The 18161-nt window shown below is 42.9% G+C and overlaps 1 long non-coding RNA gene across 1 annotated transcript; it reads right to left on the minus strand.

The window, feature by feature from the left end:
• Nucleotides 1–11595: 11595 nt before the first annotated feature.
• LOC106993041 (uncharacterized) lies at nucleotides 11596–16354 on the minus strand. The gene is made up of 2 exons (XR_013402673.1): nucleotides 16264–16354; nucleotides 11596–12088 (listed from the first exon to the last, which is right to left on the minus strand). It is a non-coding gene; the product is annotated as an uncharacterized LOC106993041 (long non-coding RNA).
• Between the last annotated feature and the right edge of the window lie 1807 nt (nucleotides 16355–18161).

Consider the following 18161-nt stretch of genomic DNA (forward strand, 5'->3'; position numbering starts at 1 on the left):
AATCTTGGCTCACCACAGCCCCTGCCTCCTGGGCTGAAGCAATCCTCCCACCACAGCCTCCTCTATAGCTAGGACTACAGGTGTGCACCACCACACCCAGCTAATTTTTAGTTTTTTGTAGAGATGAGGGTCTCACTATGTTGTTCAGGCAGGTCTTGAACCCCTGGACTCAAGCAATCCTCCTGCTTCAGCCTCCCAAGGTCTTGGGGTTACAGGTGTGAGCCACCATGCCCAGCCTGTTAAAGATTTCTAAAACCATGAATCACTTTGTTTTGGCTACATTCTAACCCTATCACTTTGGGACCTCTCTAGATATAAAAAGGATTGTAGAATTTGTCCTTTTACTGTCTCAAGAGAGCCTTTTAGGCGAGCACTGTAGGAAAATTAAGCAATGGTGACATATTCTCCTCATCAGGTTTACAGCATTCAAGTGCGAGTTATTTTTTCATTCTTTCTTTGGAGCACTTCAGTAAGTCCGCTGACGAAGAAGAAAAATCCCTGTGGTTCAGCAGAATTTCCCTTCTAATGAAGTGAGCTTTTTTAGTACACTTGTGTATAGCAAGCAAGAACTGTGGGACAATGGACCCTTTCCTTCATACACACACCGTGACAAAATACTTCTCTCAAAGGTCCATATGTTTGCTGCCAATGGGACAAGTGCCCTCTTTCCAGGCACCAACCCTTCACACAAGGTACCCAGATGATGATACACTCAGCTCTCGACTAGTGGGTAGCAGATTCCAGTGCATCAGAGAGCACCTGAAAACACATCTCACTCCCTGCCCCTTCCACTGGAAGGCAAGACACCTGGTCCAACCTTCTGGCTCTATATTTTCTCTTTTTCCAGTTTCTAAGGTCATTTTACACAGCATGGATTTGTATTCGTGAAGCAGGGTATTTGTCTGAGTTGGGGTATTCGTGAAGCAGGGTATTTGTCTGAGTTAGAGTATTCATGAAGCAGGGTATTTGTCTTGAGTTGGGGTGACCCTTGCCTACAACCAACATTCAATATAAATATAAAACCAAGCTAAATTGGGAAGGAAGACTATTCATTAAACCACACACACAAGTTCTATTGACTAAAAATTATGTTCCTCATATGAAATTGCTGTCTAAACTGCTGAGTGTTTGTTTGTTTGTTTTTGAGACAGTCTCACTCTGTCGCCCAGGCTGGAGTGCAGTGGCATGATCTCGGCTCACTGAAACCTCCGCCTCCTGGGTAAGCGATTCTGCTGCCTCAGCCTCCCGAAGTAGCTGGAACTACAGGTGCACACCACCACACCCAATTTTTGTATTGTTAATAGAGATGGGGTTTCACCATGTTGGCCAGGCTGGTCTCGAACTCCTGACCTCAAGTGATCCACCAGCCTCAGCCTCCCAAAGTGCTAGGATTACAGATGTGAGCCACTGCACCGGCCTGCTGAATATAGTTTAACTTTCATTATCTGAATGACTAGATTGGACTAATTTCCAATGTTAAATTTCAACCCATTTAGCAAAGAAGAAAAGCATCCCATATTAGCATAATATGAAATTTACTTTTAGTTGCAATTTTTTTAAAATTGGATTTTTCCAGTGAGTTGTGTCAATAAAGCATGCAAGAAGGAAGAGAAGTTTATAGATTTTCTTCTATCTCAGGGAAAGGAGCGAGATATCAAGCTTTGCACTGGTGTCAGGCTGCCATCCAAGACTGTGCAAATGCTGCCGTTATAGCCTTTGTGTAGCTGGAAAAGTTACAAAATGTATTTTCAGAAAACAACTTTTCAGTAGATACCTCATGGTAGCTGTGCACTAAGAATCTGGAAGTCCTAACAAAGCAATATGCTTTCATTCCATCCTCTGTTACCTGTTTTATGTTTGACTTATTGAAGAAAATCAGTTCCAATAAAAGATTGACATTTATGACAATGAGTTCATTTAAAATATTAGGTCCCTCATATGAAATACCACCTTAAATTACCAAACAGTGGTATGACCTCAACCAGTGACTAAAGACAGGGGTAGTACGCACTGAGGCTCAGTTAAGGCTGATTAAGAACAGTAGTCAAGGCCAGGCACGGTGGCTCATGCCTATAATCCCAGCACCTTAAGAGGCAGAGGCAGGCGGATTGCTTGAGGCCAGGAGTTCAAGCCAGCCTGGCCAACATGGTGAAACCCCAATTCTACTAAAAATACAAAATTAGGCCAGGCACGGTGGCTCACGCCTGTAATCCCAGCATTTTGGGAGGCCAAGGTGGATGGATTATGAGGTCAGGAGTTTGAGACCAGCCTGGCCAACATGGTAAAACCCCATCTCTACTAAAAACACAAAAAGTAGCCGGGCATGATGACGGGCACCTGCAGTCCCAGCTATTTGAGACGTTGAGGCAGGAGAATCACTTGAACTTGGGAGGCGGAGGTTGCAGGGAGCCAAGATTGCGCCACTGCACTCCAGCCTAGGTGACAGAGTGAGGCTCCATCTCCAAAAAAAACTGGCTGGGCGTGGCAGTGCACACCTGTAATCCCAGCTACTCGGGAAGCTGAGGCTTGAGAATCACTTGAACCTGGGAGGCAGAGGTTGCAGTGAGGGGAGATCCCGCCACTGCTCTCCAGCCTGGGCGACACAGTGAGACTCTGTCTCAAAAATTAACAAGAACAGTAGTCAAATGAAAAGTTAGTTTCACATCGACTGTTACGCATAGTATATCAAGATGTCCCATCAGGCTGGTTCATTTGAAGTAGGAAGAAATTGACCATCAGCCCTAAAGCAATGAGTAATTCAAGTGTACATCTGTAACTAAGTTATAAACTCTTCAGTTAAAGAGTTTTATTGTTCCATCTCAAGAACCTATAACAAGGCCTTGTCTGTCATAGGCATTAAATAAATATGTTTTGATTTTATTTGATTTCATATCTTTAGTGGAACATAAAGATGGGTAGTTGATGGTCTAAGATTGAATGCAATGAAGAGCTCTTGGGTCTAGAATCTGGGGTAAGGGAGTCTTGTGCTAAGAGGAATGGAATATAGGTAACTGAAGCAATAAAAGAACAGTTGCTTTTTTATATATATGTAATTGTCCTTGTGATTTAAATGATATTTTAAATGTGTCAAAAGCCAGATAGGCCCATTTCATGTCTGTGTACATATCCATACATTTTGGAAAACCAGCTTACTGCTGAAGTTTACAAAATATGTGTGCACCCTACCTTTTCAGAGACCTGCCAAAGGTATATCAAAGTGTGGGCTGGAGTTTCAAACTCTAATAGGGAAGTTCCTGAGTCAGAGGCTCTGTGTTTTGTGTTCAAGGCAGTTGTCATGAATTTATTACATGGAATTTGGAAACCAAGATAATATAACTCTATTGTATTGAATATTTGCTTTTAAAAATTTTTGGCCATCCATTATATGCTCAATAAACATTATTTTTAAAAGATGGTAATTACTACAGATCTGATCATTTTGAATTGTACAACCCTGTCTTTAAAATAATGGTGGGCAAAAGACCTTTTGACTGTGGGGTTTTATTCTAGAGCTGCGTGAGTTTCCATTGTGATAGGATGAAAAGAGGGTGACCTTCAAAACCTTCACACACACACTGTCTTCATGTGTTCGGGTTGCTACAACACAATACCATAGAATGGGTGGTATATAAACAACAGAAATGCATTTCTGTCTGTTCTGGAGGCTGGGAAGTTCAAGACCAAGGTGCAGTGTCTGGTGAGGTGCCACTTCCTGGTTCATAGATGGCTGTCTTTCTGCTGCATCCTCTCGTGGTGGAAGGGGCATAGGAGCTCCCTGGGACCTCTTTTGTGAGGGTGTTAATCTCACTCATGAGGCTCTACCATCATGACCTAATCACCTCCCAAAGGTACCACCTCAAAACACCATCATATTGGGGGTTAGATTTCAATATATGAATTTGGGGGTCACAAACATTCAGACCATAGCACATACCGACTCCAAACAAATGAAACTGTAGATTCCAGCCTAAACCAAGCATCTTGTCCTTGAACAAAAGGTTGAGTGGAATATCATGTCAATGGCCTTCCCTTCTCCATCTTTTGCCGATGGCTCACCTATATCACTTTTGTCAGCAAAACTTGGCCTAAATTTAAGAACATAGTGTGCACTGTGATGCCAGGGGGGCAGCTAAGGAGAGGTCAGAGGGACAGGCCTCCTGTCTTCTTGCTAAACTCTTCAGCTCTCCCAACATGGCCACTATTAGTCCCACAGAAGACTGACAAGGCATGGAAAAACCACCTCGTTTAACCTCCTGCTTCACAGAGGAGCAGCTCCTTTTGGGTTCACGCACACTGGGGTGTGCACCCTCGGTTCCTACACTGCCCAGTCAGCAAGTCAAATATTCTGAGGTTGTCTTTGGACAATATGACCACCACATGCACTGCTTTATGTACTTATTCCTAGTAACCTAGTTTATGTTTTTAGCACCTTTATCCCAAGACGTTTGGAGTCACTTTCAGAAGGGGCTCTCCTGATGACATCTATCTCAGCCTGAAACTACGTCAAAGTGTCTCCAGAATTTTCCTCAGTCCCCCTCCATAGACAGCCAGTCCTGATTTTCTTTCCCTCTCCCGTCTCTCTGCCCACCCCTCTCCCTCGCTCACTTCCTGCCAGGAGTTCAAGACCAGCCTGGCCAACATGGTGAAAACCCATCTCTACTAAAAATAGAGATGAATATAGTTTAACTTTCATTATCTGAATGACTAGATTGGACTAATTTCCAATGTTAAATTTCAACCCATTTAGCAGAGAATCATTATCCCAAACTTGCCCACTTCCTGCATTGTACATTGGTTTAATTTCCCCTCAACTAGAAAGAATCCTCTGTCTTCAGGAAGTGGACAAGTTTGGGATAACAATTTTGAGAAGATTCTGGCTGGGGGCAAAGAGCCAGATTCGAAGACCACAGTCCTGTTCCTGTTTGTCAGAGTCAAAGCTTCCTGCAGAAACAAAGGACTGCCTAATTTTTATGTACTTATTTATTTTAATTTATTTTTGAGATGGAATCTGGCTCTGTTGCTCAGGCTGGAGTGCAGTAGCACGATCTCGGCTCACTGCAACCTCCGCCTCCCAGGTTCAAGTGATTCTCCTGCCTCAGCCTTCCGAGTAGCTGGGAATACAGGTGCCCACCACCATGCCCGGCTAATTTTTATATTTTTTTTAGTAGAGACGGGGTTTCACCATGTTGGCCAGGCTGGTCTTGAACTCCTGACATCAAGTGATCCACTCACCTTGGCCTCCCAAAGTGCTGGGATTACAGGTGTGAGCCACTACGCCCAGCCCCTGGACTGCCTAATTTTTATTGTCCAAGTTTGAATACTCCCCCCAAAAAAGATTTTAAATATTTGTAACATTGAAATATGAAATAGAAAGGAGAAAAGCTCATTTAGATCATGTTTTTATTTCTTTAGGCTTCTGGAAGTTTCTATGTACATAAAGAGATAGGTGACTTCCTTTGTGTAACAGACTTGCATTCATGGAGGCCCTCAGCTGTCCCGCCCACGCACTAGGGAAATTCAGGACCTCTATTACCACCCACTGATGCAACTTTCTGCGAGAGGGAAGGGAGAGGAAAATGTTTTGAAGAGTTTGTCCTATGGGCCAACAACCCTCGTATCCACAGGAATGGCATGGCTGGGTGCTTGTCACCCCTCGGCTTTATGGGTGCCTCCATGTTGTCATTGTCTGGCTCAAGGATCTACTGGCCTCAATTCTGGTTGTGTTCTGACTGGGTTGGAACAAAGGCCCTGCTGACACCTAGCTACTACAGATGCACCCACACGTTTTCCAAAACTTGGGACTGAAATCGGGTTCAACGATTGCTTTATTTTCCCACACGCCCGGTTCTGGAATATGGAAGTGACAGTGACAGAGGGGGTCCTTCTGTAGGACCCTCAGTCCTGGCACTCTGGCTGACTGTTCTGGCAGACCATGCTGTTCTGAACACCATTTGTTCAAACTCCGAAACCAGCTGATGCTCTGCCCATCATTCCAGACACTCTGGGCTGTATCTTAGTACCCAGCAGGGCTGTCCTCGAGATACTGTCCTGTGGCTCCTGGCGCCAGCTCCTATCCTGCCCTGCCAGCACCACCACTTTTAGTTCCCATGGCCTGTAGAGAGCCATGGCTGGACGCTGATGACAGGCTGTGCCTAACATGGACCCTGCCTGCTGTTCTGGAGCTTCAGTCTAGAGGGAAAATATGCTAAACAAGTCAACATCACAAAGCAGGTGTCAAAGCAAAGGGGAGGTGCACCGCGGAAGCGCACCAGGGAAGCCAAGTGAGTCTAAACTGAGACCAAAATGCTAATTAGGGGCCGGGAGGAGGGCAGGAGGAGCGTTCCAGGCAAAACCAGCAGCTTTCGAGAAGCATGTCCTGCTTTAACAACCAAATCACAAAGTGAGTGTAGGCTCAGGGTGTGACTGCGATGAGGGAGATGAATATGGGGGTAAGGAGCAATTTGGAGCCCCTGAGGGATGTTACAGGGGCAGGGGGCATGGGGAGTGACTCAATTTGGCGTAAACTGAAAATCATTTGGCTATGGGTGGAAAGAGAATGGGGAGTGGGGAACCAGGAGCAGAGAACTGACGGGAAAGTCACAGAAGGTGATCTCACCGCAAGCAACACTGAAAAGCGGGTGATGCTGGGGACCTAGACGGGTTTGGTGGACCTCACGTCCTTCCAGGCTGCCTTCTGACCGGGTATTCTGCCAGCCACTTTTCTAGATCCCTTTGGGGTGGGTAGGGGGTGACTGGAGAGAGATCCTGGGATAGGAGCCAGGAGGTGAGGAGGCAGCCCCAGCTTTGCCACAATGCCCCTGTAATGCTTTCAGGAAGGTCACAGCCCCTCTCAGAGGTTCCAATCGGTTGAACAGGGGTTTGGTGAGACCCCAGCTCATTCATTTGTCGTTAATGAAAAGAAACCACCAGGGCTAAGAGGAGTGGCTGTTAGAATGGTCCACCGCGCCACCTGGTGTCGTTAGGCCGCGTGCACAGCTCTCAGCACTGGGCTACCAGGTGGCCCTCAGCGGGTCTGGCCCATTCTTCTGCAAGGTTTCCCCAGCCAGTAGGCTCTTAGGCTCTGGCACCGTCTTCAGCTGCTGGGGCACTTCTCTCCTCCCTACACAATCTGGATTTTCTCCTCCTTCTCTGACCACTTCTCGGGCTCCCCTCCCGTCTCCCACATCTCTGCCCCTGATGCTTTTTTCTCTTCCCGAGATGGTCCACTTCCATGGGTCCAATTACTGCCTTTGATATTGCCTTTTTATTCCCATACCCAGGTCTGCAGCGGGGTCTCCCCTCAAGTCCCCAGAGCCCCAGCACATCATGTCCACATCCTTCAGGACATCATCTCCTCCCGGTCAGCCAGGACCTCAGACTCCGAAAGCTGACAATGCTATGTGTCACCTCAGAGCTGACACAGCTCCTCCTCTGAAGAACTCAGTCTCCTCAACCTGATAAAGGACATCTAGAAAAGGCCACGGCTAATGGATTTTCACTCAAAGCTGAAACACAAAATGCTTTCCCCAGAAGATCAGGAACAAGACAAGGATGTCTGTTCACACAGCTTCTGTTTGTTCAACATTGTACTAAAGAGGCCAGCCAGGACAATGAGGCAAGGAAATGAAGTAAAAGCCATCCATATTGGAAAGGAAGAAGTACAATTGTCTTCGTTTGCAGATAACATGATCTTGTACGTTGAAAATCCTAAGGAATTCACTAAAAAGGATTAAATTAATAAATGAGTTTAGCAAGTTTACAAGGATATGTGGTCAGTGTACAAAACTCAGTTGTATTTCTATACAATAGCTATGAGCAAATCAAAAATGAAGTTAAGAAAACAATTCCAGTCTGGGTACAGTGGCTCACGCCTATAATCCCAGTACTTTGGGAGGCTGAGGCAGGTGGATCACTTGAGGTCAGGAGTTCGAGACCAGCCTGGCCAACATGGTGAAACCTTGTCTCTACTAAAAATACAAAAAATTAGCCGGGTGTGGTGGTTGGCACCTGTAATCCCAGCTACTTGGGAGGCTGAGGCAGGAGAATCACTTGAACCAGAGAGTCAGAGGTTGCAGTGAGCTGAGATCACACCGCTGCACTCCAGCCTTGGTGACAGAGCAAAACTTTGTCTTAAAAAAAAAATTCCATTTATATTAGCATCAGAAAGATACTTATGAATATACTTAACAAAAGATGTACAAAACTTATGCTCTGAAAACTACAAAATACTGTTGAAAACTAAAGAAGATCTAAATGAGTGGAAAGATATTCCATGTTTATAGATTGAAAAACTTAACATTATTAAGATAGCAATGCTCCCAGATTCCAAATTCAATACAATCCCTATCAAAATTCTGACTACAGTAATGGACAAGTTGCTTTTAAAATGCATATGAAAATTCAAGAAAACACAAATAGCCAAAGCAGTCTTGAAAAAGTTGGATAATTCATGCTTCCCAATTTTAAAACCTGCTACAAAATGAAAGTAATCAAAACAGTGTGGTATGGGCATAAGGACAGATCTATACATCAACAGAATGGAACTGAGAGCCCAGAAATTAACCCATATATCTACGGCCAGTTGATTTTTAGCAAGAGTGCCAACCTCTTTCAATGGAAAAAGAATAGTCCCCTCAGCAAATGATGTGGGGACAGTTGAATTTCCACATGCAAAAGAATGAAGTTGGATCCATATTTCACACTGTATAAAAAAACTAATTCAAAATGGATCAATGACCTATAAATAAGAGCTAAAACTATAACTCACAGAAAAAAACATAGTGATAAATCCTTATGACCCCGGATTTGGCACTGCATTCTTAGATTGACACCAAAAGCAAGATCAACTAAAGAAAAAACGGATAAACTGACCATCAGAATTAAAAATTTTGGGGCTTCAAAAGACACTATCAAAACAGTGAAAAGATAACCCAAAGAATGGGAAAAAATTGTTTGCAAATTATAAACATAATAAGTTGCTTGTATCTAGAATATATAAAGAACAATTACAACTCTAGAATAAAAAGACAAATAGCCCAATTCAAAAATGAGCAACGGATCTGAATAGATATTTCTTTAAAAAAGATATGCAAATAGCCAATAAGCACATAAAGAGGTCCTGAATATTATTAGCCATGGGAGAAATGCAAATCAAAACCATAATGAGATATCACTTCATGTCCACTAAGATAGCTTTAATTAAAAAGTCAGATGAGGCCAGGCGTGGTGGCTCATGCCTGTAATCCCAGCACTTTGGGAGGCTGAGGCGGGTGGATCACAAGGTCAAGAGATCAAGACCATCTTGATGAACATGGTGAAACCCCATCTCTGCTAAAAATACAAACATTAGCTGGGCATGGTGGCAAGTACCTGGAGTCCCAGCTACTTGGGAGGCTGAGGCAGGAGACTCGCTTGAACCTGGGAGGCGGAGGTTGCAGTGAGCTGAGATCACACCACTGCACTCCAGCCTGGCAACAGAGTGAGACTCTGTCTCAAAAAAAAAAAAAAAAAAAAAGTCAAATGATAAAAAAAGTTGAAAAAAATGTGGAGAAACTGGAACCCTTGTACATTGCTGGTGGGGAGGTACAATGTTGTAGCCACTTTGAAAAACAGTCTGGACGTTCCTCAAATGGTTATAAAGTTACCATGTGACTCAATTCCACTCCTAGGCATATGCCCAAGAGAAATGAAAACACATGTCCCCACAAAAGCTTGTACATGAATGTTCATGGCGACATTATTTCTGACAGCCAAAAACATGGAAACCAACCCAAATGTCCACCAACTGATGAACAGATAAATAAAATGTAGTATATCCATACAATGGAATGTGATTTGGTCATAAAAAGAATGAGAAACTGATATAACCTGTATGTACCTTGACAGCGTTACACAAAGTGAAAGAAGCGTCCTATATTGCATGATTCAGTTTATATGAAATGTCTAGGATAGGCAAATTTATGGATACAAAAAGGAGATTAATGGTTGCCTAGGGCTGGGGGAGATAGAGGAATTAGGGTGATAGCTAAGGGGTGCTGGGGTATTTTGAAGAAGTTCTATAATTAATTGCAGTGATGAATGCACAGCTCTGTGAATATACAAAAATCCATTGAATTGTACCCTTTAGATGGATGCATTCTCTGGGATGTGAATTATATCTCAATAAAGCTATTTTAAAATGTTGTTCAAGTTTTCTTCATCCTTCTGAAGACACTAACGCTGTTGGCTCTGTGGCCTCCTCACACCCATGACGTCTCTTTGTGACCATTTGGGTGCTGCAGGTCAGGAATCAGTGATGTCCAACCTCCTTTGCTGAAGCCAACCTCCAGTTCCAGCTGAAGCCAACTTCCCTGACATGCACCCCACCCCACCCCACCCAGCATGGATCCAGCTGTCCTTTCTGCTGCTTGACCAGGCTCCACTTCCAAAAAGCATCTTGGAACCTCAAAGATTACACACCAGCAATCCTCAGCTGCTACCGCACAACACATCACAGCTGCCAGGGAAGACATTGGAAATGTCTTCCAATCTGGTCAGCTGCTGCTGCTCACTCTGAGGCTGGATGGACACTCCCCTGCAGACTCAAGGAAGTGCAAAAGTCAGTGAAGGGGACATCATCTCCTTGACCCAAAGAAAGGCTCCATGCAGCCACCTGCACAGGCCCCTGCAAGGCCAGAGGGAAGACTCTGATGGCTCTTCGGGACCATCCTGTGAGATACCTTCCCACTTCCTCACTTTCCTGGCTACAGAAATCTCCTGTTACCAGGTGTGAGGGTTAATACTGAGCGTCAACTTGATTGGATTGAGAGATACAAAGTATTGATCCTGGGTGTGTCTGTGAGGGTGTTGCCAAAGGGGATTAACATTTGAGTCAGTGGGCTGGGAAAGGCAGACCCACCCTTAATCTGGTGGCCACAATCTAATCAGCTGCCAGAGAATATAAAGCATACAGAAAAATGTGGAAAGGTGAGCCGGGCCGGGCCTAGCCTCCCAGCCTACATCTTCCTCTCGTGCTGGATGCTTCCTGCCCTTGAACATCAGACTCCAAGTTCTTCAGTTTTGGGACTCGAACTGGCTCTCCTTCCTCCTCAGCTTGCAGACAGGCTATTGTGGGATCTTGTGATCCTGTGAGTTAATACTTAACACACTCATATATATATATTAAAAAATTAGTTCTGTCCCTCTAAGAGAACCCTGACTAATACACTAGGCCTCCAAATGGTTACCGAGGCTAACTGGCTGTGCCCTGGAGGCTGCGTCCCTATAACCTCAGAACTTCCTTCTTCACATGTCCTGGAGCCCAGCCATAAAGAGAGGGAGAGAAGTTTGCAATGGACAGCTGTGCACAGAGAGACTGACCCACCCTGCCTGGAAGGAAATCACCAGCAGAAGCAGATTTGCCTGAAGCCAGTGGAGCTTAAACTCCAGGACACTCACGTGTATGCGACCTTTTCAATTCTATTGTGATTTGACACCATACTTTGTATGATTTCTATTCCTTTACATTTGTTAAAGTGTGTTTTATTGCCCCGAAGTGTTCTCTCTTGATGTCTTCATCTGCTCAGGATGCTAAAACTAAATACCATACACCAGGTAGCTTAAACAACAAAAATGTATTTTCTCACAGTTCTGGAGATTGGAATTCCAAGATCAAGGTGCCAGCCAGGTTGGTGTCTGGTGAGGGCTCTTCCCTTGGGTTGCAGACAGCCACTTTCTTGCTTTGTGGTCACACGACCAATGTGGAGAGGGAGGGAGGAAGGGACAGAGAGAAGCACAGGAGAATGCAAGCACTCCGGTGTCTCCTCTTATAATCCAGTGGAGAGCCATGGCTCACACCTATAATCCCAGCACTTTGGGAAGCCTAGACAGGTGGATCATCTGATCCCAGGTGTTCAGGATCAGCCTGGACAGCATGGTGAAACCCTGTCTGTATAAAAAATACAAAAATTAACTGGGTGTGGTGGTGCACACCTGTAGTCCCAGCTTCTCGGGAGGCTGAGGTAGAAGAATCACTTGAGCTGTGGATGCTGAGGTTGCAGTGAGCTGAGATCTCACCACTGCACTCCAGCCTGGGCGACAGAGTGAGATCCTGTCTCAAAAGAAAAAAAAAACACATCAATCCTATTGGATGGGGTCTCCCCACTTAAGACCTCATTTAACTTTAATTACATCCTTCAAGACCCCATCTCCAAACACAGTCACATGGGGGTGAGGGCTTCAACCTATGAATTTTGGAGGGACATAAACATTCAATATCAAACACTTGCTGAATGTTTCACATGAGCTTGTGTAGACTGTATATTCTTGCTGTTGCTAGACGAAGTATTCTGTAAATGTCAATTTAATCCAGACGATTGATGCGGCTGTTCAGGTAAACTATGTAATTACTGATTTTCCACCTTCTGGGGCTGTCAATTACTGATAGAGGGGTGTTGGCCTCTCCAAATATAATAGTGGATTTGTCTGTTTCTCCTTGCGGTTCTATCAGTTTTTGCCTCAGATAGTTTGAGGTGCCTACACATTAAAGATTGCTATGTTTTCTTAGAGAATTGATGTCTTTATTGTTATGTATTTTATTATTATTATTATTATTATTATACTTTAAGTTCTAGGGTACATGTGCACAACGTGCAGGTTTGTTACATATGTATACATATGCCATGTTGGTGTGCTGCACCCATTAACTTGTCATTTACATTAGGTATATCTCCTAATGCTATCCCTCCCCACTCCCCCTACCCCCTAATAGGCCCCGGTGTGTGATGTTCCCACGAATTAAAAGAGACTGTCAGAGTGGATAAAAGCAAGACCCCAACTACATGTTAAGAGCAATCTTCTTTAAATATAAAGACCCAGATAGATTCAAAGTAAAGGAATGGAGAAAGATAAACTACGCTGTCACTAATGAGGTAGAAGAATACATAATGATAGTCGTTATGTATTCTTTATCCCTGACGGCTTTCCTTGTTCTGAATCTGCTTTGCCTGAAATCAACATAGCGGCTCTAGGTCTCTTTTGACTAGTGACAGCATAGTTTATCTTTCTCCATTCCTTTACTTTGAATCTATCTGGGTCTTTACATTTACAGAAGATTGCTCTGAACATATAGTTGGGGTCTTGCTTTGTTTTATCCACTCTGACAGTCTCTTTTAATTCGTGTATTTAGACCATTCACATTTAGTGATTGTTGATATAGTTAGGTTGACATTCTAACATCTTTGCAGCTGTTTTTTGTTTGTTGCACTTGTTCTTACTTCCTTTAAAAAATTTTCTCTCTTTTTCTGCCTTGTCTGGTTTTAATTAAGCATTTTATATGATTCTGTTTTCTTTCTTGTAGCATATCAATTATGTCTTCTTTAAATTTTTTAAAAGTTGCCCTAGAGTTTTCCATATACTTTTACAACTAATGTAAGTCCATTTATAAGAAGACTGTTCCCAATTCCTCCCTCCTAGACTTACAACACAATTAACATTCATTTCACTTATCCATATTCTATAATCACCCAACACATTGTTGCTATTATTACTTTGAACAAAGTAATAATCTATCAAAGTAATTAAAAATAAGACAATTAAAGATTTTATTTTACCTCATTTATTCCTTTTTTTTTTTTTTTTTTATCTACAGTCAGCCAATCTAAACTTACTCCTTTTCTGACATTCTCCATTTCTTTAGATCCAAATTTCTGGCCCTATTTCATTTTCCTTTTCTCTGAAAATTTTATTTTAACATTTCTTGGAAGGTAGGTCTAACAGCTACAAATACCCTTTGGGAGCAAATCTTATTTCTCCTTCACTTTTGAAGAATAATTTCATTATCTACAGCATGTAATGGTTGTTTGTTTCTTTCAACACTTTAAATATCTTCACTTTCAACAAGCATCTTAGAACCTCAAAATTGACACATAAAATTAATTACAAGTTCTAATGGAAAAAGTAAACAACATACAAGAACAGATGGGTAATATAAGCAGAGAGATGAGAAATCAGAAATCTAGGAAAGAATCAAAAGGAAACGATAGAAATCAAAAGTATGGTAGGATGTGAGGCTGGCTAAGTGGGTGTCCCCTTCCTCCCTCACCACTTCACATGCGTTCCTCTTGAAGCTGTGTGCTTGGTCGAAGAGGACAACTTTCCCTGATAGGGGAGGACTGCTCTTCAGTTACAGGCATGCAAATAACTCCCTCTGGGAGGTGATTAGGTCATAACAGTGGAACTCTGCTGATTGGGGTTCATGCCCTTTTAAAAGATGCCCCAGAGAGCTAGCTTGTTCCTTCTACCAGAGGAGAACACAACAAGAAGATGTTGTCTCTGAACCAGTCAAGGAGGCCCTCGCCAGACACTGAAACTGCAGTGCCTTGATCTTGAACTTCACAGCCTCCAAAACTGTGAGAAATAAATATTTGCTGTTTATAAGCCACCTAATCTATGGTATTTTGTTATAGCAATCTGAACAGACTAAGACACATTGCAATTATCAAATCCATCAACACAGTGAAACAGGTATCATTCCCATTTTACAGATGAGGCAACAGAGGCTCAGAGAGGTGGCATCACTTCCCCAAGATCACACAGATGCTAAGCCACGGAGCAGGGATTTGAATCAATGCTGCCCCTTCATGTCATGCAACTGCACACAGACATTCCCTACCTGACCTGAGATTAGGACTATGGAGACTCACCCACCTCAGAAGCTCAGAAGCTCAAGCTGGCCCTGGTCAGGGGATTGGCTATGCAGAAATCGGGAAACCATTGGAAGGGGACTTCCAGCCACAGGCCTTGACCATGCAGCAATTGGAACAGGCAGTCTGAAGAGATCCTGTTACTTCTAAAGAGATCCAAGTCTCCCAAGCCAAAAAGTTGTTAGACCCAGGCTGGTGTTCACTGCCAGAGCTCTAGTGTGAGTATTCAGGTGGTCACTTAAGAATTCTGAATTTCCATGGTAAATATAATGTTATGTGTTTTTTACCACATTAAATTTAAAAAAAAGAAAAAAAAAAAAAAAACCCTGAATGTCATTGGAGCACTGTTGAGAAATAGCAAAAAAACTGGAAATTACCTAAATATTCAACAATAATAGCCAACAGTCATTGGGTTCTTGCTATGCGCCAGGGAGTAGTCTAAGCACTTTATGTACATTATTTAATAACATCCTAAAATAAAGTAGGTACTATTATTATATCCATTTTACCAATGAGAAAACTGAGGCAGGCACAGGGAGGTTAGGCTATTACCCCAAGGTCACACAGCTAATGAGTGGTAGACAGGCTGTGCAGGCGGACTCTAGAAGCTGTTACACTAAACCCAGTTTTGGTTGTTTCCACAGTTGATTATAGTTTGCACCTTAATTTTTTTCTTAAATTTCCCCAGTTGCAACTGTTTACATTTTTGTCATATATAAAGTGAAAGAAATCCAGTTATAGAATAATACATGTAGTATTATCTGGGTGGGGAGCATGGCTACTTCGGAGTGTAATCTTACAGTACTTAGCATATGACATAGCTATGATCTGTGATCAAGCCAATCTCACTCCTGAGTATATACTTTTATCCTGGGGAATTCACACACAGCTCTAAAAAGACCACGTTTAAGAATATTTATCAGCCGGGCGTGGTGGCTCACACCTGTAATCCCAGCACTTTAGGAGGCTAGGGCGGGAGGATCAAAATATCAGGAGTCCGAGACCAGCTAGATCAACATGGTGAAACCCCATCTCTACTAAAAATACAAAAATTAGCCAGGTGTGGTGGCACGCGCCTGTAATTCCAGCTACTCAGGAGGGTGAGGTAGGAGAATTGCTTGAACCCGGGAGGCAGAGGTTGTAGTGAACTGAGATTGTGCCATTGCACTCCAGCCTGGGCATCAGAGCGAGACTGTCTCAAAAAAGAAAAAAAATTATCACAGCATGTTGGGCGGCAATCTGAATGAGCAATCCCGGAGAGGGGGACGTACAATGTGGCCGACGCATGCTCCATGGTACTATGTGGCAGTCAGAAGCAACCAACCTGGTGTCTACAGTGCAAGATGGACCTATCTTAAAATCAAAGAGCTGAGCACAACAAGCAAACAGAGAATGAGATCTGTATCAATCAGCATCCAATCAGCAGAGTGGAAACGATGGCAAACATTTTAAATAGAGAGATTCAACACAAAGCATTAGTGACAGAGGTATTAGAATTGCTGTAAGAATATAAGACTACCTACATATTTCTACCTACAGGAAGCAAAAGGGAAGATGGTATTACCAAGGGGCCCATACTCACCAGCTGCTGCTGCTGTTGCTGCCACCACTGCTACCGTTGCTGCTTGGGAGAGGTGCTGCCAGATGTCCCCTCCCCACTGTTAGCAGAACCTAACAGGCAGAAAGACAAGGGAGTGTTGGAATATAGTTTTCAGATTTCCAGTCCCAGCAGTAGAGAGGATGGCAGAGACGGTGAGAGACAATAGACACGACCCAGCGCACTCCACCAAATAGTTCCCATGTCACCCATGTTTAAACTTCCATGTGACAACGCTGACTACAACCCACGCTCTGCCTAGCAGGACACAGCCACTATTTGCCTAGATGAAGACATACTCATCCTCTCCACGAAAAATTCAACACGAAGGCCACTGCTTCCATCTCTGAGCTACGTTAATTCCTCATATAGTTCAGTCACCAGTCCCACTGGAACTTTCTGCTGTTACCTAAAAACTATACTGTAATGCTAAATGCCACCAACTTTTAAAATGTAAATGATTGGGAGAAAGACAGTGAGGGAAAATGGTGAATGTATTTCACAAGGAAGAAAATAATGCGTAGCTCTCACAGTTCACATCTGTAACTGGTCATACGTGGATATCAGAATTTCCGTGTTTGTAAGGACACACACCTGTGGCCGTACTTTGGGATTCAACTCTAGGCAGCCAGGATCGGCCCACATCTTCTGTTGAGAACCAAAGTGGCTGAGCAAGTGGGAGTGCTGACCAGACAGCATTCACTGGAGTATGTTAGGAAAGTGTTAGCCCTTCTCCAGGGACCTCAGTTGCAGACCCTAGAAACCAAGACCCAAACATCCTCTGACACTGTGGTTAAGAGTGCAGCCTCCGGAGTCAAAGAGCCAAGCTCCACTCCAACTTGCACTACTTCCTAGACGCAAGGCCTTGAGCAAGTTACTAACCTCCCAGTGCTTCTCATCGGTAATGGAAGATAAAATGAGAGTATTACACTATACAAACATTAGCTATTCGTATTAATATCTGTCGTTGTGAACTGTTTTGTTTTTTATTTTAAGGTTTGAGGGCAGTCCAGAAAGGACTACTTACAGTTGCTTCGGTTTTAAATTAATGTTCCATTAAAATGAAATAACCTAGTTATCCTTAGCTGTTATGCTCGGTCTACAAATCTTGTTATTCTGTTTATAAATGGGGCAAAATAAAAACAGCAACCTTCAATTTTCTTTGATTAATGAGCTATTAACTTGAAGACACTAAGTTCCTTTAATAATCATTTGTAAATTTAATTAATTAAATTCTCTTAAATACTGTGAACTGCATTATAAATGTAATATGTTACATTTCTTTTGTAAGCACTTCAGTTGCCTAACAGAGCAAAATATCTTCAGATAATAAATTCCAAATAAATGCCAAATAATGCCAATAATAAAAACCAAAGCAAAACAGCCTTAACAAGCAAAATATCTTCAAATAATAAATTCTTATAAATCTAAGACAGAAAATGTTATTAAAATAGTGAAGCATCAGTTTTCCTTGAAATCCCAATAATATTCACAAAAATAAGGTCAATTTTTTCCCTTTATAACTTGAAATCACAAGTCTAATTCTTAAAAAAAATTTTTTTTTAATTTTAGATTCAGAGAGTACGTGTACTTGAGTTATATGGGTATTATATGTGTAAGAGTGGAACCTGGGCTTCTAGTGTACTCATCATTCAGATATTGAACATTATATGCAATAGGTCATTCTTCAACCCTTCTCCCCACTTCAGCCCTTCTCCTTGCTCCCAGCCCCCTCCCCATTTTTGGGGTCCCCAGTGTCTATTATCTCCATCTTTACAGCCATGTGTACCCATTGTCTAGTTCCTACTTACAAGTAAGAACATGAGGTTTTCTATTTTCTGCTTCTGAGTTAGTTCACCTAGGATAATGGTCTCCAGCTCCAT

The sequence above is a fragment of the Macaca mulatta genome, chromosome 13 (assembly GCF_049350105.2).
Source record: "Macaca mulatta isolate MMU2019108-1 chromosome 13, T2T-MMU8v2.0, whole genome shotgun sequence".
Classification (NCBI taxonomy): Eukaryota; Metazoa; Chordata; class Mammalia; order Primates; family Cercopithecidae; genus Macaca; species Macaca mulatta.